This window comes from Macaca fascicularis, chromosome 12 (assembly GCF_037993035.2).
Source record: "Macaca fascicularis isolate 582-1 chromosome 12, T2T-MFA8v1.1".
Taxonomy (NCBI): Eukaryota; Metazoa; Chordata; class Mammalia; order Primates; family Cercopithecidae; genus Macaca; species Macaca fascicularis.
Genome location: NC_088386.1, coordinates 76,651,393 through 76,677,033, shown reverse-complemented (window position 1 = coordinate 76,677,033; position 25,641 = coordinate 76,651,393). Strand labels below are relative to the sequence as shown.

Sequence of the window (25,641 nt, the reverse complement as noted above, 5' to 3'; positions counted from 1 at the left end):
ATGGATTAGAGTAGTTGGCAAAAACTACACCACAATGTAAATCTTAAAGACTGCCTTCAAATAACTCTAAATGCAAGATGTTAGAATAACTATATCAAAATTATTTCAATGTATATGTATTTGCATCTATTTTGATCATCTTAACACTCAAAATCAAAATCACTCTATAAATAAGCTTTATTAACTATTGCTTTCAGATTATAATAATCCATGGGAATTTCAAATTTATGTGTTCTTAAAGCTGGGAGTTTTGTTGACTTTTCCTCCTCAACCTCAAATTTTCACAGCTATCTTTCCCTCCTTAATTGTATTAATTGTATTAAGGTATATGAGCAAATAACATACTAGGGAGAAGAATATTTTGGTTGTTTATAAAGTGATTGTTCATATATGATTTATAACATATAAATCACATATTATATATCATATATGTTATATATCACATAAGATATATTATAAATTACATATACTATAGTATATGATATATTATAATACATAGTGTCTGATTTGATGATGAGATTGAAGGTAAATATGGCTATCTTTATGATAGTTTTTAGTATCTAAGAGTAAAACTCTTCATCATCCACAAGTATAAAACAAAAGTTGTGCGTTATATTACACTGAAAGGCAAACAAAGCAACACATAAATCATGCAGAAAAAAACACATTATAGCACAAGTAAAATAATTATCTATCCTCTCTGTGATATACACACATACATTCCAGATGTGCCTATGCAGATGTGTGTATATATACACATGCCTGTGTAATATATAAAAAGAGAGATTGACAATCATGACTGAAAGAATAATTGTTTAAATTATGTTTTAGATTTGGTATGCTAGCAGTATGCCAAAATTAAAGCAAGGCACATCAATACCATATTACATTTCTATTTTATGACTTAAATAATATAATAAAATGCATAGGAAAATAAATTTAAATATAACAAAATGTTAACAATACTTATCTATCAGCAGAAGAAATACAGATTTTTTTCTTCTTTCTGCTTTTCTGTATTTTCTAGTTTTCAAAAACAAATCTAACAGAAAATATAACCTCTGTTTAAAAAAGAAACAAACAAGGGTATGGTCTTTTCCTTTCTAGCACTCACACTTCAAGCTACTTGCATATTTTAAAGCATTTTCACATTAATATATCCTTTGATCCTTACAAGAAAACAGATTCCTACAAAAGAAAACACAGTAGGCTGAGAAATTAAGGAACTTTCTCAAGATTGCCCGCTATTGAATGGCAGAGACACTTTTAAAACAAATTGTGGATGTATTCTAAGCACTGGCTATTTGATGAAAGAGGGAATCATAGAACAGTGAAGAAGGTATAAGAGGAAGAGGGAGAGCCACAGACTCAGGAAACAGGAAAGGCCCCTAGGTAGTAAAACCAAGGAAAAACTCACATGGAATGAGGGTATACCATGTGCTCCACTGAGTTCTAAGCATTTGGTACACATAATGACCTTTAATTTTCTATGAGGCACTTAATATTACCAACCCCATTTTACAATGGGAAATTGAATTACAGAGAAGTTTTTTAAATTGGTCATAGTCACAGAGAGATAAGAGTCAGAGCAGGAACTCAAACCCAGGCATTCTGATCTGTTAATCTAGACTCTTAATCACCACCCTGCAGTGCTCTAGCGTAAGCCACAAAAGTCACCATCTAACGCCCTCCACTGAGTTTCAGGTTTTCCTGAGAGACCTAAATGGTCAGAAATAAATCAACTGTTAACCATTTCGGCAAACTAAAATGCTTAAAATGTATTATTTTCCTAGAATATTATTTTTAATTTCTTTTAAAAGGTAAAAGGAAACCAAAAGATTAGCACAATGTAGGGGCAATTTAACAACCTAATTAAAAAAAAAAAACTCATTATGGGAGAAAAATGCTTTAATTGCATGAAAATAGAAATCATCTAGATATATTCGTCATATATTCAATAGCTGAGTAAATAGTAACAGAATAAATAACAACCAACAACTATCTAAACTTGAAACCACAATATACAAACACCTTTAACATAGGCATTTATCAATAAATCTAACATCCTGCCTTTGGTTTTTCTTCTGCTCAGAGCTGTAGCTGTAATCGTTTTAAATGGAGATGGGGTAATAGATATACAGTCTAATGTATTGATATCTGTGGGGGTATCCAGAAATAATATAGCTGTCTGTGGATCTGGTATCTGTGGAGGTATCCAGGAACCCCCACAGATACCAGATCCACAGATGCCCTCGTCCCTTATATAAAATGGTATAGTATTTACATATAACCTACACATATCCTTCCCTATACTTAAAATCATTTTTAGATTACTTATAATATCTAATACAAGTACATGCTATGTAAATAGTTGTTGTATTGTTTGGGGAGTGACAAGAATAAAAGTCTGTACTTGTTCAGCGTAGATGCAGCCATACTTCTTTTCTCCAAATATTTTCCATTCACCATTGGTGGAACACAGGGATGTGGAACCCCTGCACACGAAAGGCTGACTCTGTGTGTGTGTGTGTGTAACAGAAATATAATGAGAAAGAGACTTTTTATGAGTCTTCTTTTCTCATCTAAACCCACAGAGGGAGCAATTTTAACCTTAGACTTTTGCTAGACTTCGTTGAAAATAAAAACATTTTCTCACCTGTGACTACTCAATAAATCAGAAAACATTTCTTTAAATCTTTAATTTCTGTAAAACTAGACTTGAATTTAACCACTTAGCTTTTCCAGATTATATATCCCTGTTCCTACTGGCTGCAGACCAGTTGAAGATAAATGATTATCTATTTCAATCACATTTGAACATGGTACAGCCAGTAATAATTAGTACAAGAGCAATGCAACTAGATTCTAGTATAAATAAAATAAAATGCCTCCACTTTATTTCATTTTCTTTAGGCTTTCTTGCAGAATTTAGTGAATCAATTATTAAATATTAGTATCACTCATTGAGTTAGATAACCTACTATCTTCATTATTCTAGTCTTAATGTATTCATTCTCTTTGTCTGGACTGGTTTTTCATAGAGATACAACATAAATTGGCAGGCTAGATTTAAAACTCTTTACCTTTAGGTATTTTCTTTACTATTCTTTTTTTAAATATAATCCTTGCAAATTTAGACACCACAGAAAACTGTTATTTGCCTCATAATAGCCTCTTCAGTGTGTTTCACAGTCTTTTGTGGAAAATAATGACATAATGATAGTGTTCTCAAACCTATATTTCTACTTGATAAACTAGCAATTATATGATTAAAGCATTTTTAGAAACTCACATTAAGTATATGATACTCTAGAAACCAGTCCATCATGTAATTACACAGTCAGGGGAGAAATAATTTACATAACTAAAAACCATCTGAAACACTGTTCAAGACCAGTATGTGATTTTTTAATGAATAAAAATTTAAGAAATATTTAAATATTTATACATATAATATACTTTTAATGTTGATTAGAGCTATGAATTTCATATTTTATAAGTTGGGTTTAAATTATTATATTATAAAAGATTTTACTAAAGGGATGGGTAAAAAGAAGCTATGTTAAACTCTATTGGAAACAAGTGTTAATGTGCTGAATACATTAGGATGAACCCAGATAAACCTGATGATTTCTCTTTAAATAAAACACATGCTTATTGAGAACAGAGGCAGGCAATGCTTAGGCATTTGAGCTCTGTAATGCACACAAATTTTGCCAAGGATTTTTCTTAGCTATATATTAAAGGCTAATTTAACTAGATCTTTGTGATGTCCTTTAATGTCAAATCATTACACCAGCATTGTGGTGAGGTGTAAGAGATATAAATATATTTATACACATCATTTATGAGTCTTTTTAAGAAAGAAAAATAAAATATATTTTTATTGAGTTACAGCTATTAAAAAAATCTATCTCTTTAAGAATACAGAAGAAACCTATAACACACATTACCTGTCTGTGGCCATGATGGGGAAGAATGTGTAGAAATTAAACAGCGGGATGGGAAGGAAAGAAGGCTTTTCACAGATATCTATATACTTTCTGGGTTTTGAATCATTTGAATATATTACCTACACAAAAACTATGTCAATCATAAAAAAGAAAGAAGCTTGGTCCTTGTGTGGAATAGGGACTGTGAGCTAGATCAAGTACATTCTTGGCTAAGATGCAAAGTGAGCTTTAAGAGTAAAAGACACCAAAGTTAGATGCCACTTGTTACTGGCATATTCCACCACTACACTCCTCAATGGCATTGGCTTGTATGTTTTCTAACTCAAGAGAAATAGGAAAACATGTCATATTTTATTTTATAATTACAGCAACATGGCAGAATCAGGCCACCACAGGGAACCTGGGTATCCATGCCTAGTGATCAGCATAATAATACATACTTTTGACAGTTTTTGACACAGATGGTGAGGAAACCAGTAATGGCCAACAACTAAGTACCACTATTCTATATAATGCTTAACCTCAGCCCTCAGTAACGTCATTGGGACAGCCATTCTCAAAACCTCTGCCATTTAAAGCACTACAAAGGGCTGAGAATAAAAATAAAGACAGCTAACAAAGTACACCCATAACATAACAACCATGCTGATCTCAGCAAACTTATGTGCAATTATCTGGTTCTTCTAGACCTACACTTCCTGAGTCATTCATTTTGTGACTGTGCTGGTATTTCGAAGCAAGGTAAAAGAATTGTTAATTTGTGAGCTATTGTATAAAAGATAAATATGATTGAGAAAGCATGTGACAGTAGTGTAAAGCTTCACAGAGTCACCATACACAAGATGGTGTGGCTCCACTATAGCAATGGGAATTAGGTAGGGCTGGAATTATTAGCTATATTTTTCTGTCACTTAGCAGTGAAGAGCCTGTCTTAAGACTAGTAAGTAGCAGGACTAGAACTCCCTCCCAGGTCTCTGAGCTCATGTTCATTGCTATCATCTATCATGTGTCCTTTTCAGCATCAGGGTTTTTTCTCCTTTCCCAAGTAGCAAAGGCTTTTCACAATTGTGTTGCAAAGACCGCACCAGAAACAAGATATATAATACTTAATAACATTTTCTGCTTCACCGGGGGAGGACTACAACAACATGTGAGGTTTTCTGGTCTTTAATGTAATTTCTTTGAAAAGGTCAAAACCATTAAAAAGGAACTACTGTATTTTGCTAAAAAACATAAACATCGATTGCAACATTTGAGCTTTCAACTCAGAATATAAGAACATTGCCTCCTGTGATTTTGATTTTAGATAACCAACTGCAAATTCTGATACAACTCCTGGCTGACCTATCAGTTTATATCTAGGGATGTTCAAATTAAAAATAAAATTGAATTCATTTCTTTATCATACTTTTACACAGCCATAGATTTCCCATCTTCCTACCATAGTAGAAGGCACTGCAGCAGCGTATCAATATAACACGCTATGGAAGATTCAAAACCAAACCTGATGGGAAATGCAGATCATACTATTCTTTGGGCTAAGAAAAAAAAAACACACAACCTTGAGGAAGTCTTTTCTGATTTTATTTTCACTGCACTTTGCTATATGCTGGTAGAGTTTCAGTACATGCAAGCGCTGAGTCCCTCAAAGTAAAAATATGGAGGTCTTGAGGTCAGACCAACTACCCTGTTGTCATTCATTTCCTGTGCTAATGTTACACTGAGGAAGTTTTAAAACTTTGATGTAAACAGAGCAAGATTAAAAAGAAAACTGGAAGAAATCAAACTTTCAGGAAAATAAAGGTCATAATTATTACATTACAAATTCTGCCCTTTGTGCCTTAATAATATGACATATCATAAAATGCCATTTTAATTGTTTTACCATCTATTTAGATGTTTTGTATTTGTTATTATTCCCAGCAGCTAACAATAAGAAAATAGCAACATTAAGCTCGGTTTATTATTTTCTAGAAATCATGATTCTAATGAGCTCTGAAGAAAATGTTGTTAATCATAATTCCTTTGCAGTCTTGTAAAATAAATACTAATGCTCATGTATAAAGTATATATAAGAAAATATATATGTGTGTGTATATCTTGAATGGTGATTCTCTTTTTAAAATGATTTCATTTTTCTCTTTTCCATAGGAAAAATTGTTTAATCAATTTTACTAAAATTTCACAGCAGAACTCAAACAAAACAGAACACATTGCAACAAAATATTTCAGCATATACTGAATAGTGCCCACACCCTGTCTACGCAGATGTGTATTCCAGAAGAAGATTGTTCTATAAGTTTCATGCAATTAAAGGGCTTTGTCATAGAAAAGCCTTTGCACTGGACCAAAGTCAGAGAATCTATAGGCTAGCCCTAACTTAGCCATCTACTGTATGCTTGAGAGCTCTAACACTCACCTTCATATTATTAAAATGGATATAATTATGAAATATTCAGAAGAATTAAATCTACTATATAAGTAAAAGCACTTAATAAACTGTAGAATAATAACACAAATGTAACTTATTCATATTATTAATACTACCTGGACCTTAATGCCAAGGTCAGTATTAAGATTCCAGTGTATAGATTCAAATAACTCAAAAAAATTTTAAGTGAATTGAAAGAATAAGATAGGTTATCATTTTAATTTTTATTTCATTATATTTTTGGAATTATAATGAAGATGACATTTATATTTGGGGAGAGCAAAAAGACTCCACTTATTCTTAAAGATAAGTGTTCTTCTCATGCTTCTACTTATGACAAAACACAAAATGTTCATTTCCTACTCCTACTTCCTATACAAAACTCAAAAATGTTAATTTTTTAAAGAAAGCAGTAGAGCAGCTGGGTTTTAGAATCCTGTGAATCCTCAAATCCACCAATTACCTCTGTGACCAGGAGGTAAGTTACCTAACCTGTTTCAGTTTCTTCTTCTCTGAAACATAGATGGCAACAGTACTAATATCTCAGAAGACTGCTGAGAATATAAATGAGTTACATAGGTTTAGAACTTAGCATGTCTGACACGTAGTTATAACTCAACAAATGTTGTTACAGTATGACTACCTATTTCCTCGCATTGGCATTTTGGACACAGTGATCAATTCCTAATCTCTATTTGTGAAGACCAAAAAGATTAGCATCCATCCCAGATTCGTCTTCTTTCATGTGTCAAGGCACTTTCCATGTAGAGTCCGTTCAGATGAAATTACAGCAATCCCCTCTTTCAAGTTCAATATTTTTGCCAAAATCATCTGATCCAAGAAAACTGTAATACACTTAGGTAGCTTAATGCCCATAATTTCTAGTCTTAAATAATCACAATAGACTTAGTAAAGATTTATTTCAAATTCTTGCCATGTGACTTCATTTTTTTTTTCATTTATCTGAAGGAAAAAAAGGTGTTTATAGAGCCGCTACCACATCGCAGGCATTATTTTAGGTTGTGGGATACAAAGTTAAGCAAAATCAAACAAACAAACAAAAACTGAAAAGCATAATCCCTGCCTTTGTGTAATAAGAAAGATCAATATTAATCAAAGTAATTACACAAAATAAATGTAAATTTTCATCTATATTAAGTGATATAAAGGAGAAAAACCCAGTGCTATGGGAGTATAATTCTGTGGGAAAAGAACAAATTATGTTGGAGAGGGAAAGCTGCTCTGCGGAAGTCATAACTGAGTTAGTATTTGAAGAAACCGTGAAACTAACAGAGCAAAAGCTATGAACAATCATGTTTCAAGTACAAGGAGCTACGTGTGGGTAACAGCGAGCATGGGGCTTTCAGGGCATGAAAGAGGGAAAGTGAGACTGGAGCTCAGAGAAGGGAAAACATGGAGTAAATGAGATGAGGCTGGAAGAGGAAGCCAAGCCTTGTAAGCCATATTGAAGAGTTTATTTTCTTTTCCTAAGAACAAAGGAACACCATTAAAGAACTTTAAGCATAGGTATATAGAAGAGAAGAAGGGGTTAATATAATCAAATATGAATTGTTCATGCAAAAACCAATTTAGGGGGCATCAGAGTAGCTATGGAGAAACTAGTTGGGAGGTTGTTGCTGGAATTCAAGAAAGAGAAAGTGGAATATTAGACTGAGCTAGAAATTTTGCTAGTGATGGAGGAAGAGCTTGGTTTTCCACAAAATATAAATTATTTTCTTTCATTGCCCAGGCACATTTTTTTTTATATATAAAGACATTTCCCTTTTAAAACATTCTAAAGAGTCAAAGTAGAGGGTAATAGCGAATAAAAGGATCCCATATGCATTTGAAGCCATGAGGGAACAGTTAAAATGCCAGTTTCAAAATAATCAGTACTATTTTCCTCCAGGTGAAAGTCCTTGTTTAGTATTAATATAAAACAACACTGAAAATGAACCAAAAGGAAACAATTTTCATTGAAACACATTTTTATTATGAAAATGTCATAGGTAAACAATCATTTATGAGAAATCAGGTGAAAGAGTAGTAATACCTTTGACTTCAGGTTGAAAGAAAGGAAAACACATTCAGGAAGTTAAGAGAGTCCCAGGCAACAGATCCTATAGTAACACTTGCAAAATAACCAAAGGCATCATCTTTGGAGCCAGCCAAAAGACCTAGTTGCTGCCTTAGAGAGAATATGTCCCACGTTTTGGCCACTAAGCAACCATGCTTTATATGCAAAAGTGATACATATAATAGCCAAGGCACCTTCTTAGTACTTCACAGAAACTGAGCAAATGTAAACATATATACACATACACACACACACCCCTAAAATACATAAGCTCACAAAATACACAATCTCACAGATGTGAAAAAGTAAATCAAAAGGAATGGCACAAAACAGACATGCAGAAACATTGGTTACAATTTTCTCTAATAGTATCTCTCCCTAAAAAAACAAAAAACAAAAACAAAAAATATCAAATGAAATCATTGGCAGTCTAGTTCTCCCTGAGTAGAAGTGAGACATCAATTTAGATCATCCTGCACATCGAAAAGTTACTGCACTGCAGGGATTTCCAATTACATAATGCAGAATCAGAACTCTGGGTGTTACTTGGCTGCCAGCATCCATGGGTGAGTTGCGTAACACTCCTCTGTCATGTAGCTCATGTGAGAAAAGACTTCTGCTGTTCCAAGAAATGGCACTCTTCTTGGAGACCTTCCCAGTTACACAAAAGAGCATAATTTCCACATTATCCTCTGGCATACTGTCTAGGATAAGTCTATGATAGCTTTATGTATAAATTATATACACAGTTCTGCTAATGACAGGCATACAGACTGCATTTTGATGGTAGTGGTGCAGAAAAACAAAATCAATTTGTTTTCCAATTTTTATAAAATGACACCTGAACTATCTATAATAATCAACAGAGACTCTGAGGGTTAGATGGTAGGTAGAGTAATTGCAGTTATTATCTAACAGACAAGTACTGGGGTTGGCAAGCAATGTCAAAAGGGTGCAGACTTACCAACCACCTCATAACTGGCTTATTTCAGTATTTTCATTTTAAGTCTTTCAAACTTTTAATTTCATTCTTATCTCAGCTTTTCATCAGGGACTGCACTCTTTTGCATGGTGGTTTAATTTTTTACATATGAAAGAATATTTGCAAAAGAGAGACAAAAAAGTAAGGGAAAATGAATATTTCATATATTTATTGTCTCTTTGATGCCAAAATTCCATATGTAGTGCATACTGTTTGCCGAATATGAAGGATAATCTGGAGGATAAGACAGTGGTCTTTTCTGTAGAAGCTCACAATTCTCTCATTAACAAGTCTAAAACATGAAAACTTTTGTATACTGGCTATCAGCATTATTTGGAAAGTTTCTTTTTAGTTTATTAAATTCAACAATTTTAAACTACATAAAAATGAAAACTAGAAAATAGAAGTAGTTATTATAATACTTAATATTTCTTAAGCATTTACTATGTATACAAGTTTTGCACATGTCCTTATGTTATCACTAGATTTTAATCTTCATTTTAAAGATGAAAAAATTGAGGCTCACACAAGTTAAGTTTCACATTACAAATCTCATAAACATAGCCTGAATTTAAATTACTGTTGTCTCATGCCATGGTCCTCTCTCATTCATTTCTCTATATTGCTCCATTTTAACATTTGCCATAATCTCAACATTAAGGCATTAGTGCCTCAGGTTTTTTGTTTGTCTATTTAATTATACTGCTTGACTTGAAAAATTTGCTTCAATTTATTGTCTTTTTCTCTTTTCATGAGGATGCTATTGAGGAAGCTTCTGAATGTTTCCATTGTAGTTGAAAACATAACTATGTGGCTCTCTCAAATTATTATTCTAATGATTTAACGCTAAAATTTATGTATTGAGCAGCTGCTATATGCCAAACACTGTGCTAGATGCTTTATGAGTAAAGATGTGGTCTTTGTCCTATACCTGCAGGAAAACCAGAATCAAATAATACATAAAATAAAGGTCTAATCAGTGACATGGTAGGAAGAGTACAGGGTGCTAAGGAAGCATCTGCCAGCAGAAGACTCAGCCCAGACTTCCTGTAGGAAGTGGAATTGGAACTGCTGCTTAAAACTTGAGGAGGACGTGGGCTAGTTTTAATCTTTGCTTTTCCCACGTTGGCCTCACCTCCCAGAATTTGGCTTCTATACATATATTCAACTGAATTTCCATTCTCCATGGCCACCAACCATCACCTAATTTCCAAATGCAATGACTCATGTGGCAATATACACTGTCCACCAACTGCAGCTCTTGAGATTTTCTCTTCCCTGGATAGCCCTACTTCATATCTGTTTTTCCTCCCTCCATTCCTGACCATCTGCATTCACTTTTCTGTCTCCTTACTCTTGCTGTTCCTCTTCACACTTCTTACCTGAAATTGTCCTCAAGTCTACTCTCCTTTCACTTTTTCTATTTTCTCCTAAATTCTCTCTCTTTTAAACTCATGATTTAAATGATTTTCTTTTTGTAAAATTTTTATTTATTCATTTTTACCTCAGTCCTGCTCCTTCTGTATTAGGTGATTTTATTGTTTTTCATTTTTATGCTTATTTCCCTCTTATAGCATAAGGAGATTCATATATATTTGCACATAAGATATAGTGTATATTATATATATTCTATATATAATGACATAAATAAAACCAAATTGTAAATTGTTTTAAAATGTTTAAAATTATAATCTTATCTTTAAAATTTTTAGTAAGTTATATGATTCACTTGTGTATTATATATGAAACTAACATATGCCAGAATTTTTTTAAAAAGAGAGAGATTATCTGTGCTTGGAAAGAACGAGAGAGAGGGAACGACAATGAATAAATAAGGCTCATGCCTAAAATGCCATTGTCCTCCCTTCCACTCAGATTTACCTTTTGCATTGTCAAGGGACAGAGACATTAATCTCTTTGACTAGATAATTAAGGGCAGGGGAATCAGTGGCATTGTTTCCCACAATTATTAAAGTTTAAGGAAATATTATCATTTCATCAGGGAATATACTTCATGTGGAAACTTCTATGGCTTTTCAACAGCTTAACCACTTGAAAATATCAGAAAAGTGAAATAAACACTAGATTGAATGGGATAAAGTTAAAAACAAAATGTTTGTATTCTCACAATGATTAAAAAAAAAAAAGGTTTTCATGAAGTCAGTTGAATTTATTACCATTTCTTATTTTGATATGCCTATTGTCCTGGCTTGGCCAGTAGGAACTCTTTCATGCTGGCTTCTGTGTATTTGAGTATGTCCCATTTATTCATTAAGTACTTTCTTACATTCTGGCACAAGAAGGCTCAAGGTGTACATTCTCTTCCCAAACTCTGGGATTAGCTATTTCTCCAAGTATCTCTGTTTTCTTGTATGGAGGATGGTATTTATAAACAAACATCTGGGTGATAGATGTATTTATTGCAACTGGGATATCAATGTTTCCAGGTTCTCCCAGTGAATGGAGCTAGTCTCTATATATATGCATACATATATTTATACCTATTTGTATTTTTGCACATGTCAGTATATATTGAAAACCTTGACTTTACATTTATACTTCCAATTCTAATCCAACACCATGAAGTTCTTTCTAATGTCCTCCCTTTCCATATGGATATCATATGGATAGTAAAAAACCTGGCTCTCAATATCTTCAGTATATGTACTAATCCGATGTCCCTTACATGTAAAATCTTTCAGCACTATGCCTGGCTACTTCTGCCCTCAAAATGAATATCTTCTTAAATCTTTCACAGTCTGCAATTGTGTTCCAGGCTGTCTATCGTCATCTTTTCCTCGACACAGCCAACCTCCTAAACTCGTGTGGGCTCTCATCTCATAATATCATGCATCAGACTGAGCCACTATATTCCCATCATCCCTTATGGACCCCTACCTCACTGGGAAGGAAGAGAGGACAGAGTCAAGGAGAGAAAGAGGATTTTCTTTATAGGCAGAATATATCCCATGAGTTTCTGATGGGCTGTTAACACCCATAATCTCAGTGTTCTCCTTTAATCTACAAAGATGGCAAATTTAGGAAGCATATACAATCTTAAGTCACATCAAATCATACCACTTCCTTTTTATAGTAAATTAAGTAAATATGGCAAAATACAGATACATCTATTCATTTCCAGCTTTGAAGTCTGTTTTCAACTAACAGAGTAGAAGCCATACCTTTGTATTGCATGGCTACCATACTGCTCAACTTGTCACTAATGTGAGTATGCCTAGCTATAGTTGGTTGAAATCTCCCAGGGGCAACAAGTTACATCAGTGTGAAGAAGAAATAAGCCTGTGTTACCTTTGATCTTGTCAGTGCAGTCTGGTCTCCACTGAAAGAAGAAAAGGGCCAACAACTTAGATCATAAACTTTGACAAACCAGTTTCTATGTGGAATTCCAAATATTAAAGTGTGCCACATTTTTAAATGATTGTGGAGAGGTTAATCCCTGAACCCACATTCCAACAGACAGGTAACCATGCAGCAGTAAGCAAACAAAAAATGGACCCAAAGGCTGATGTTAATTTAATAGCTGTACTTTTATGATTTCTAAATATTCTAGGAGAGCTAGACTCATCATTAGCTGGCTAATATTAAGTACGAAATATTTGGCAACTCACAGAATCTTGACACACACATATATGTATATACATATGTTGTTTTCATTACTAGAACTTTGTAATATAATTTGAAGTCAGAAAGTGTGATGCCTTCAGCTTTGTTGTTTTTTATCATGATTGCTTTAACTATTTCAGGATTTTTTGTGATTCTATAAAAATTTTAGGATTGTTTTGCTATTTCTGTGAAGAATGTCATTGTTATTTTAATAGGAGTCAAATTAAATCTGTAGATAATTTTGGGTAGTATGGACTTTTTAACAACATTAATTCCTCTAATCCTTGATCATGGCTATCTTTTTGTTTTCTATACAGGTGTGTCCTCTTGAATTTTTTTCATCAGTGTTTTACAATTTTTCTTGTAGAGATCTTTCACTTCCTTGGTTAAATTTATTCTTAGGGGTTTTTCATAGTTATTGTAAATGGAATTGCTTTCTTGATAACTTTTTCAAATTGATTGCTGTTAGTATATAGAAATGTTACTGATTTTTGTGTGTTGATTTTATGTCCTGCAATTTTCATGAATTTATTTCTCAGTTCTAAGAGGTTTTTGGTGGAATCTTTAGGTTTTTTAACATATAAGATCATGTTATCTGCAAACAGGGACAGTTTGACTTCTTCCTTTCCTATTTGGATACCATTTATTTCTTTATATTGCCTAATTGCTCTGTCTAGGACTTCCAGAACTATGTTGAATAAAAGAGGTAAAAGTAGTAATCCTTGTCTTGTTCCAAATGTTGGTAGAACAACTTTTAATTTTTATCTGTTCAGTATGATATTAACTGTGGGTTCATCAAATATGTCTTTATCATTTTGAGGTATGGTCTTCCACACCCAATTTGTTGAAAGTTTTTATCAGGAAAGGATGTTAAATTTTATTGAATGAATGCTTTTTCAGCATTTATTAAAATGATCAGATAGTTTTTGTCCTTGATTCTGTTGATGTGATATCTCATGTTTATTATTTTGCATGTATTGAACCATCCTTGCATCTTTGGGATGAATACCACTTGATCATGGTGAATGATCTATTTAATGTGTTGTTCAATTCAATTTGCTAGTATTTCACTGAGGATAAATCTTTAAGGTAATATACGAAGAGACCAAGTTATTTCTAAGTAACTGAACTCTACCCTAGAACAAAGCTCAGTAACATATATAGGAATACAAAAATACTGGCACCCAACAAGGTAAAATTCACAGTGCTTAGCAGCCAGTCAAATGTTACCAGAGCTTGGGAAACAAAGTGAGACCCTGCTCTAAAAAAAAAAAAATTAAAAAAAATTAGCTAAGACTGGTGACACATGCCTGTAGTCCCAGCTACTGTGGAGGCTGTGGTGGGAGGATAACTTGAGCCCAGGGAGTTAAGGCTGCAGTGCACCATGATGCACTCCAGCCTGGGTGACAGAGTAAGACCTTGTCAAAAAAAAAAAAAAAAAAAAAAAAACAGGCATGGAAAGAAGTAGGAAAATATGACCTATTTTAAGTATTACATTTTAAAAAAAGAAAGAATCAAAATGAATCAACTGAAACCAATTCAGAAATGATACAAGTGTTACAATTAGCAGACAAGGGTATTTTCCATATTTTAAAAAATTCAAGTAGAGACATAGAAGAAGATATTAAAAAATAAAACTTCTAGAAATAAACACTAGAAAGTCCAGGATAAAAAATATAATGAATTGTATGAATAGCAGATTAGTGATCGCAGAAAAAAAGATTTAGTGGACCTGAAGATATGGCATTAGAAACTATCAAAATGAAAAACTGAAATAAAGATAATTGAAAAATAGAGTTTCTCTGAGGTATGAAATTCATCTAAAAATGCAAAGACATAGACTAGTCAAAACAACTTTCAAGGCAACTTTTTAGGCGCGGTGGCTCATGCTTGTAATCCCAGGCGTGGGAGGCCAGAGCGGGCAGATCACGAGGTCAGGAGATCAAGACCATCCTGACTAACACGGTGAAACCTCATCTCTACTAAAAATACAAAAAAATTAGCCAGGCATAGTGGTGGGTGCCTGTAGTTCCAGCTACTCGAGAGGCTGAGGTAGGAGAATGGCATGAACCCGGGAGGTGGAGCTTGCAGTGAGCCGAGATGGCACCACTGCATTCCAGCCTGGGCTGCAGAGCGAGACTCAGTCTCAAAAAAAAAAAACAAAAAAAAAAAAAAACTTTTTAAAAAAGAAAATAGTTGGAACACTAATAGTACCTAATTTCAAGATGGATAATCTATAGTAATCAAGGCAGCATAGTTTTGACATCAAAATACCCAAATAGATCAATGGAATAGAACAGAGAGTACAGAAACAGACCTACATATACATAGACAACTGCTGTTTTGGCAAAAGTCAAAAGGCAATTCAACTGAGAAAGAATAGTCTTTCAAAAAATGGTTTTGGAACAATTATATATCCATATGTGGGAAAATAAACTGATCTATACCTCATACCATATACCTAAATTAATTGAAAATGGATTGTAGACCTAAATGCAGAGCATAAAACTATAAAACTTCTGTAAGGAAATATAGAGAAAATCTTTTTGACCCTAGTTTAGACAAACAATTTTTAGATATTATGCCAAAAGCATGATACAGCAAACAGAAAACTGGTAAATTATACTTCAGCAAAATTGAATATGCCTGCTCTTTTAAAGACACTGTTAAGAGAATAAATGAACAGGCCACAGACTGGAAGAAAATATTTACAAAGTATATATCTGCCAGAGAACATGTATCTCCACCAAAAAAACTATATTACATATTCTCAAAACTCAATATTAAGAAACAACCAACCCAATTTAAAAACAGGGAGATAATTTGAACAAATACTTCTCCAAAAATGAATACAGATAGCAAATAAGCACAGATAAGATACTCAACATCATTTGTTACTTGGGATATATAAATTAAAACCAGGACACTAACAGTACACACTTATTAGAATTAAAATTACAGTACTGACCATAGCAAGTGTCGCAAGGATGGAGAACAGCTAGAGGTTTCATACACTGGTAGTGAGAATGAAAAAATACTACAACTATGTTAAAAAACAATTTGGCAGCTTCCTAAAAATGTAAACATATACCTACCATATGATCCAGCCACTCCAGTTTTAGGTATTTACCCCAGAGAAATCAAAACCTATGTCCATACAAAGGCTCATATGCAGATGTTCATAGCAGCTTTATTTGTAATAGCCCCAAACTGGAAACAACTCAAATGCCCACCAACAGATGAATGAGTAAACAAATTGTGGTATAGTCATGCAATAAGATATTACTACTCAGCAGCGAAAACGAGTGAACTACATTCAATAACACATGCGACAACATGGATGAATCTCAGAATAATTGGGTTGAAGAAAAAAAGCCATAAACAGAATGATTAAAATACTATTTCAAATGGTTGTTTAATATTGTATCTTTGTATTTTGCAGTTTTTAATATTAAAGCTGCAGATAGCCTTGAAATCTTGAAAATACTATGAAAACATGGGTTGAAGAAAAAAAGCCATAAATAGAATGATTAAAATACTATTTCAAATGGCTGTTTAATATTGCATCTTTGTATTTTGCAGTTTGTAATATTAAAGCTATAGATAGCCTTGAAACCTTCAAAATACTATGAAAACATTTCATTCATTTATCAAATTATTCCATTTTTATAAAATTCTAGAATATGTAAACCAGTGTATACAGAAAGCAGATTTTTGGATGCCTAGGGACTCATGATGGGGCAGGGGAATGGGAGGAATTACAAAAGGCATGAGGAAACTTGTGGGGTGATCATTATGTTCACTCTTTTGTTTGTAGTGATGGTTTTATGGGTGAATACATATGTAAAAACTTACCAAGTTGTACACTTTAAATATGTGCAGTTTATTATATGTCAATTATTCTTCAATTAAGCTGTTACAAGGAAAAGAAGGCAGAGAATCAGGAGGAAGCAGAACAGGAGGAGGAGGTGGAGAAGAAGGAGGAAGAAGTTGATATATGCGTTTAGAGAAGAGTGGTTTGCTAGAAATATAAATTTGGTAGTAATCAATGTATAGATGATACTTCAAACCTTGGGAATGAATGAAATCACCTAGGACAGATTAGTCAGAAAAGAGAGGTGACCTAGGATACTGCCTTAAGAGAACACCAAAATGTAGAAGTTTAGGATGAAGCAGGTCATGGTAAACTGTTCAGTTTTTTTTTTTTTTTAGGTGGTTTAAATACAATATCAAGTGAAATATCTAATAATTTTGTTCACTACAGGCTGAACCAGTAGGACTACAGATCCATTCACAATAGTTTGTAACTTCACTATTTTCATGATTTTTCATACTTGTTTCTCTTCATAAGTTCAGGATATTTACAATTATTATTGATGCAAATTTATAGGAGTTGTCCTTTCCCCCCCATGTTAGTATTTATAAAAGTTCCATTCAAAATTCTCTATAATAATGAAAATATTTCTTGGATTTCTATGAAATATGCTAGCATATTCTGAAGATACAATGAGTTCTAACTTAACATTAAAATAACAGCATTATAGATGGCATATGTCATCAATAGAACATAAAATATTAAATATTCACAGAAATAAAGATGTGGAAATTTGTCATTTTAATTATTATTTATGAAACACGTGCCAGTACATCCTAAATTAACCTTGTGAGAGTTTAAAAGTGACTACAATTTTGTATTTAAGCTTAGTGTAAATTCTTTCAAGTGGCTAAGTTAATTTTGTCTGTTTATTTCTACTATGTCATCTTAAAGCTACAGCCCTGAAACCTTCTAAATAATACAGAAACATTTCAGATTAAATCCATGTATTTATATCAGAAATGGAATTCTCTTTTCAAAAACTGGAAAATCAAATGCATCTCTTGCCTCAATCTTCCTTCCTGCTCGGACTATGTACTCTGTCTCTTTCAGCTTCTCACTCAACACTTTCGAGTCACTTTATACTCACTGGCTCCACATCCCATCCTTGCAGCCACGTCAGTCTTCTAAGACTGCTTTCTAAAAGGCCACCATGAATTGTCAGTGGCTGGCATCCCTAAACCCTGTTCTGTTTTCCAGCTACTTGAGCTTTCTGCAACAATGGATAATGCGGATGGCTCCGTTCTTTTCACAATTCCCCCCTTTTTTGTCATCTGAGATGTTACTTCCTTTTACTTTCCAGATTATCTCTTTTCGGTTTCTGAGTTTTTCTTCTCTGTTTAAATTGTGAATTTGCATGGTTTTATTTTCTACTCCTTTTCTTCTCTAACTTCTTCCTGGACAGTCTTAGCTCTATACATATTTTTAGCTCCCACCTCCTTAATTATTTGCATTTTCATGAAATAAAAACTGTTTTTCCTCTTGGAGCCAAAGCAGCTTTGCCTACCTCAGTTTCTTCGCTAACTCCAACTGGACTTGGAAGACACAGGTCAACATAATATGGAATTCTTAACAGCTTAGAAGTCATATCTATTCAATGATAAACAAGTCTGTTAGCAAAACATAAAACTTACTAAACAAAATGACAATCAGACGGTTACTTCTAATTTTTGACAAATTTACTTGAGCGGTAGTTTTCAGGAAAACAAACAAATATATAAACTTGTAGTTGTCAGACAGTGGCTACTATATAAAAGCTGTGAGTAAAGGTATTAGAGAATAAAATAAAGGAAAGGGTATGAACTCACTTTGCCTGGAGCCGGGACTCATTTTACATTAATCTTATATTGAACATGCTCTTTAGCTGAAAGTAAACAAAAGTAAATTAAGGTAAAATTTGCAACCAAAGCATACTGCATTATGCTGAAACTTAGAGAAGCTCTGTTTGTAGTATTTGTGATGCTTCACTGTTGTAGATGAAACCGACTTAAAGTGCTGACACTGATTTATGAAATTTACTGGACAAGGTCCAAGATGTTCCTATAGTGAGGTCCATCTTAGTGGTTAAGGAACCCAGAGATTTTGAAGAAGCTTTATTCCTGTAGATGCTGCTAATGGAAGAATATGTCTTATTTTCACAAAGCAACAATAACAAATTTATCTTAATTTTTAATGTACTCACTGAACAAATTTTTCATCTAAATCACAGTTTATGAGCAATAAAGCATGTAAAATTTGCATCTATGAGTTATTATATGTAGTCATTAAAATTAGCCTGTACCAAGTAATCAGCTTTTATTTCTTAGAAATATTTTCTTTGCATTTTCTAAATAAAATTTTAGTGCTTATATCTGTCATCATCTGAAATTTCATATAAACCTCAATTTTTACATTTCTATCAATATATTACATTCTTGCATTTGATTTAAAAAAAATATGTGTGTGCTTATGGAGAAAGAGATAGAGATAAGGACAGAGAGAAAGAATACAAAAGAGAATGGGTTTAATAGATAATATATAAATTTAAAAATATTTATTCAAGTTAATTCTTATATAAGATAATTACTGTGTATCATAAAATGAAATACTAGAAATTTTGCTACGCATAATAAATTTTAAATTATAAAATTTAAAATATGCTTATTTTAAAGATTTCCATATTCATGTATGAAAACATTAGTATACTGTTCATTATGTTTTCCATAGCATGCCTGTTTTCCTTGAGTTTTGTGATCATTTTTATATCTGAATCCTATGAAAACATTTTTCAAGCTCTCTAAATAAAAATTATTTTTATTACTATTCCTCTCTCAGCATTTCTTATTTATATAGTAACAGAAAACAGTATGATGTAGGATTTTTCTTCCCAGTCACTTTGCAAGCCAGCGACCTCTGGCTGACGACACCCCACCCGGGCCCCACTAGGCCACGCTGGTGTGTCCCAGCTCACTTGTGTTATAGCTTATACCCACATTCCGTGGTTCCTCAGCTCTTGTCCTGCACCCAAGAAGAATGAGGATACGCTGGACACTGAAGGGTGAGGAGGACAGAGAAGAATTTGATTGAGCAATGAAACAGCTTTCAGTGGAGAGGGGATGTGGGAGTGGTACCCCTACCCAAAGGCAGGAAATTTCCCCGTGTGACTTGGTCCAAGGCCTTTGATGGGTTGGGAATGGGGAATGCATACTAACTGGTTTGTGAGTATGCAAAAAAGGTTAAAGTGAAGATACCACTCAAAGGTGGGCAGGACAATGTAGAAAACCAATTAGGAAAGGGTAGGTATATGCAAAACAGGTGATGGGTGGGGATGAGTCAGAAGAATGCGCCAAACAGGAAGAGAAGTTCTCAACCCAGTCTGAGGATTTAATCTGTAGCTTGGCTATCAGGCTTTAAACTGTCTTTGACTTGGAGGTGTGGTTTAACCAAAAACACAGCCCTATCTGCCTAGGCATTTGGCTGCCTCCTGCCACTCTCAGTCAGTACATATATACATTTAAGAAATAAAGACATTGTGTTTTGTATTATTTGATGGAGCTTACTAGAAATAAATCATATGCATTCAGTTTTAACATGAGAACAGAAAATTATAAATCTTAGTGGAGAGACTACAAGTATAGAGTAGGTAGGTCAATGATATTTATAAAGAACATTATCTGAAACAACTGTCCATTAACAAGCTCCTGAGCATACTGCTTGGCAGACACATTTAAAATACAGAGAAGAGCCTGCTAAGATCTTCATTTCAATTACTCTGAAGTTTCTTGTGGGGTTACCTTAGATGTCCATGATGAAAGGCCGTTGTAGTTAGTACATTTTTTATAACTAATAAGATTGAAGTACATTATCTAGTTGAGTTTTAGGTTTCAAGAGTTTAAAAGGGGTAAAGATGTTAAACTTTGCTACGAAGCAAAACCCTGTAGTACTGGAGATTCCTCTCTGTAGAAACCTGTCTTGTCAAAAGTTTTTGAGTTGATGTCTAATATCTATACTTACTTTTACCAGAACATAACTGAAAGTACTGTTGCATATTAATAGTGAAAGCAAGCTTCTCAGCTAATCAACAGATGCAAACTTCCCCCATGGTTCTAATAATGTGGGCTTTCAGAATTGTTTTATGATTCAAAAAGTCCAGGTCATTAATTTTGAAAAGGACACTGCAAAACATATACAAACAAAAAACATTTTGTGAAAGAGTTAAAGCAACAAAAGGAGAAAGCTCATCATGAGTCTGATGGACTGCTCTTTATGCAAAAAAGGTATTTGCACTTCTTTATTTATTTACATGTTTCCTTTGAGTTCTGTGGGTTCAGGTTCACATAATCAAAAAGACTTCTGTCCTAAACAAGTGATTGTCACAGCCCAGCATTTAACACAAAAGCAAACAATTACAAACTGCTACAATTTGTTGCTGTTTCATGATTTTTAAGCATGCATGTGAGAAAGTTAAAATTGTTACATCACATTAGTCTATCACTCCCGACTTCTCTGCACATTATATATATTGTTTGAGAAAAGAAAAGAATTTGGTTTTAAAAATGTGTTGATGGAAGAAACTGCTCAAAGAAAAGCTCAGAAAAATAGACTCTTCAGATTATTTTGCCCAACAGCAGGGCTTCAACATATTTTTTTCCTCACTCAGAACAATTACTTTTTAAACTAATTTTCTAATACCCAAAATGACTTATGACGTGAATTGATACAGTTTCTTATTGTACTAGAATAATCTTTAATGTTCTTCACAAGTAATGCCATTGATGTTCATCTTTAAAACAGTAATAAGCTGGAAACCCTCTAAGGATATAAGTAACACACTTGTATATTGGCAAAACCTTTGTATCTTCTCAAATGAAAATCACTACAAAATCTTTATTTTGCCTCAGCTTGAGTTTAGAACTAACATTCCTAAATTATTTTATTTAAAGTGAGAATAGATAGGTGCCTGAATATTGCAATCCAATGTTAACGAAAAAAGTACACACCCCTCCAGCTCCTCCTTAGAGTTGGTGGAAAATACAACCAAATTAATGAATATAAAATTTCAAATGACTGAATGCCATGATAAAGGGGATATAGTCTTACTCTAAAATATAGGGTTTCTCATCATTAATTATATTCTTAATTATCAAATCGAATATTTTGCCTCTGCCTTCTGGCATTTCTAAGACAGTGCCACTTTATTTGCAAAACATTTACTGTTTCTAACTTGAGAATGTTTCCATAACTTTCCATCGGGGGCTGTGCAGAGTTCTCTTTATGTATGTGGAGCACATTATCATTGAATAAATATCGTTATTCTCCTAGTCACACTTCCCTGGCTCAGGAGTTTTATGGGCCCCAGTGAATCACAAAAGTCTAAATTGTCTAGAATCGATTTCATAGTTTTTCCTCAAAACCCACCAAAAGTGATCAGCAACAGTCGTAACAACATCAAGGACTCATTGCATAGGCAACACGGGCAAAACACATCAGTAAGAGACAAATGCCTTTTTTCAAGGAATGCAAAGAGGTTCTAAATAGTAGTCAAAGACAAGACAAGTTGACTGCATGGAACCTGCATTTCAGCATGGAAGCGTTGAGCACCAACACGGAATTCCAAAGGAGAGTAATTAAGGAAGGCCAAGGCAGCAACAATGGGTCAGAGTTTGACACTAAGTCACAGTGTGGGCGGCAAGGGAAGGAAGATATGACTGAAGTTGCTCTGAAGTGTATCTAGCAGAAGCAAGTGAAGATGTATCTCAAACTGGCAATCATTTTACATATTTCAGCCAACTTTGAGTCCTCTAGTCTCTGTTTCCATACCCTGTTCAACAAAATCACACTGCACAATTTCCCTACAAAGCTAAAGCTTACAACCTGGTGAATATCCTACGATATCCATCATTCTTATGCGATGATAGATGGATCAAATAGATGGATAGATAGGTATATATGTAGATCATTGCTCAGGGTCCTATTATACAAACTTTTCTGCATCTCCACTTCTTCCTGAATAATAAACTTTGAAACTCCCTGGATGACATAGATCTAATTCTATTCTTCTCAATGACTTGATCATGTTATTGATATGCCACAATTTATCTAACGATTCTCTTACCAAGTATATTATATTTGTTTATTTTTTCATTCATTTGCTACCACAAATTATTCGTGCAACAAGCCTTTACTTAATACCCTCTATGTTCCTGTTCAACTCTAGGAATAGAGTAATGAACAAAACAAAGTTCCCACTTTCATAAAGAATCCATTCTAGTGGAGGGGACAGGCACTAATTTAATATGTAACATAATGTTATATTTTATGAAACTAAATAAGGGGATATAAAGTTACATGAAATTACTTACTACTTTGAAGGGGGTGGCCAGGGAAGAGCTCTCTGAGGAGGTATTTGATCAGAAACCTGAATGACTTGAGGGAGTAAGCCATGAGGCCTGTTAAGAGAGGAGCAATCCAGTCAGAAGGAACAGCAAAGCACCTGAGTTCTGAGGGAGAGATACTCAGCGAGACTGTGAACACTTGTGAATGTCACTGCAGTAAATGCAGAGTGACAGAAGGGCAGGAAAAGCGGTCAGACATATATCTTGCCCAAGGTCCAAGTGATGCTCTGCCTGATAGACTGTAGAAGGAACTTCAGCAAATGCCACAATAAATAGCCATAGATATTGCTAGATTCATCTCCAAAAAGGCTATCAGAACTCACACTTCTATAAGCAATCTATAAACATAGGCAGTCAGGCACCAAAGTCTATGCAGCAGCTGTTTGTCAGCCATTTGAGTTTGCTTTTAAAAAACATGTATCTATAACTCGAAATAGTATTAGGAGAGTGAAATATCTGTATATAAAAGCTATACAAATGCAAATATTCTTGTTAGTTTATCACATATGTCAAACCAGAGAGCTCTGTATATTAGACCCACCAGTGGGAAACCAGACAGTTTCACAGTGAAAAAAAATCCTCCGGCTGAGAAAAATAAAAGAAAATTGTGGTATAACCTCTGGTTCAGTTTCCTATGGAGAAATAGTTGACAGGACTAGAACTGGGGACTCCAAATTGGCAGTGTCAACACAAAGCTATAGGACAGAATAAGTTGCTAAGAGGCCTCACATGTAACAACATGAGATAGAATTTTCTAGGTTGGAAGGAAATGGTCTTTTTAATATGCCAAAATGTTGACTTCCAACTATAATCATAATAAAGCAATTTATATCAATAAAAACGCATAAAATGGTTAAAAATAAAAGCTAAAGGAGCTTGTTTTAGTCATTATTGTCCAATCTTTTTTTAAAACCTCTGGTTTCATCTTCTTTCATTGACATCTTACATTCTGTGAAGGAGGAAGTAGGGGGATGGAAACGGCTTTAAAGAAGCACAAAAGGCTGAAGGTCAATAGGGAGGCAAATACTCAAAGAATAAGAACCACAGATATCTAATAAAGTCTATGTTGCCTTTTCATGCAAAAGGCATGAGGAATGCTTAATCATCCAATATTTACAACGTAGGAAAAAGCTATTTCACATTGAAATTTGTAGCATTTTTGGATGATTATGAAACACTCATTTAAAATAGCTATGTATCCTGTATTTAGCAAAATAAGACTACAAGAAATCTTAGACATGACATTAATTCCCCAAAGTTTAAAAGTCCAGATGTGAAAAAAAGCCAGAGAATGCCTGCTGTGTAATAAGGCCTATATCTCTTCGGAATCATAGATTTAATTAAGTTTTAATTTGCATATTGGACAAAAAGATAGACTTTTAGAATGAAACAAAGAGGGAAAAAGCCTTCTAAACAACAAAGCGTCAATAAAATTTTAGTTATATTCTCTAGCCATCGTTTGGCTTTTAAAATTCTGATAACATTCCCTCAAAAAACAAAGCATTTCCTTTTGTCTAGACAACACAGCCTGCTTCTGTCTCAGATAGGCCACTTGGGAACCCAGGATCTGACTCATATTCCTCACACCATATATGATTCCATATAAAACAGGGCTATATGTCCCTTCCACGGCCCAAATAAGGATCCCCAAAAGGCGGTGCTTCCTATCATTCTTGGGCCAATGTTTTCACCAAGTTCTGTTTGAAAATGTATTTGTTCCTGTTTTCTTTGCACTTACCTTGTGAGGTCTCATTCCCATGACATCTGACAGTGGCTTTGGGTGTTGCCTAAAGAGAAAGCACAAGCAACAGTTACAGAGGTGGTTTCCTGTGGAGCAGGTAACTTAACATAGCTAAGTTCAGGTCATTCTCTGAATACTAAAACCGAGAAGTCAACAATAGTGTAATATCAGACAGCTAATGTTTCACTATACCCACACATGGAGTAGTAAAGAATTTAGGCTACTGAATTTTCTTTAACTACAGAGTTCTGCTTTTTAAAAAACATTTTTTTTTTTCAACTTACAACGACTTTTATAACAGACTGCCTTTTTGAGACTGCCTTTTAAAGAAAGCCTTCTTTCTTTAAAATATGTTATCCAGGAACCATTATATGCATCCCATATAATGTACTGCTGATACATCTTAGAAATATCTTCAGGAAAGGGTCTTATATTTATTTGCATTCCTTACTGTACCAGTACAATGTGTTCCTAGGAGTTGAATGTATGCATGCATATGGCATTTGCTTATTTGTTCATTGATTCATTTATTCATTCAATGAATTTACTGAACATATATTGAGTTTTTTTGTGTGTGCCCTGAGG

General features: G+C 33.9%; 1 long non-coding RNA gene across 2 annotated transcripts in view; it reads right to left on the bottom strand.

Moving 5' to 3' along the window:
- The window catches only part of LOC102126529 (uncharacterized), a 173,167-nt gene extending 148,037 nt beyond the window's left edge, over positions 1-25,130 (bottom strand). Inside the window, exons 1-3 of one of the 2 annotated variants that reach the window (XR_001483981.4) lie at positions 25,054-25,130; positions 23,283-23,369; positions 18,750-18,805 (exon numbers count right to left, since the gene is read on the bottom strand). This is a non-coding gene — a long non-coding RNA (uncharacterized lncRNA). Of the gene's footprint in view, positions 1-18,425; positions 18,532-18,749; positions 18,806-23,282; positions 23,488-25,053 lie in introns of those variants that run through there. The other variant, XR_010579957.2, reaches the window with a different exon arrangement.
- Positions 25,131-25,641: the final 511 nt, after the last annotated feature.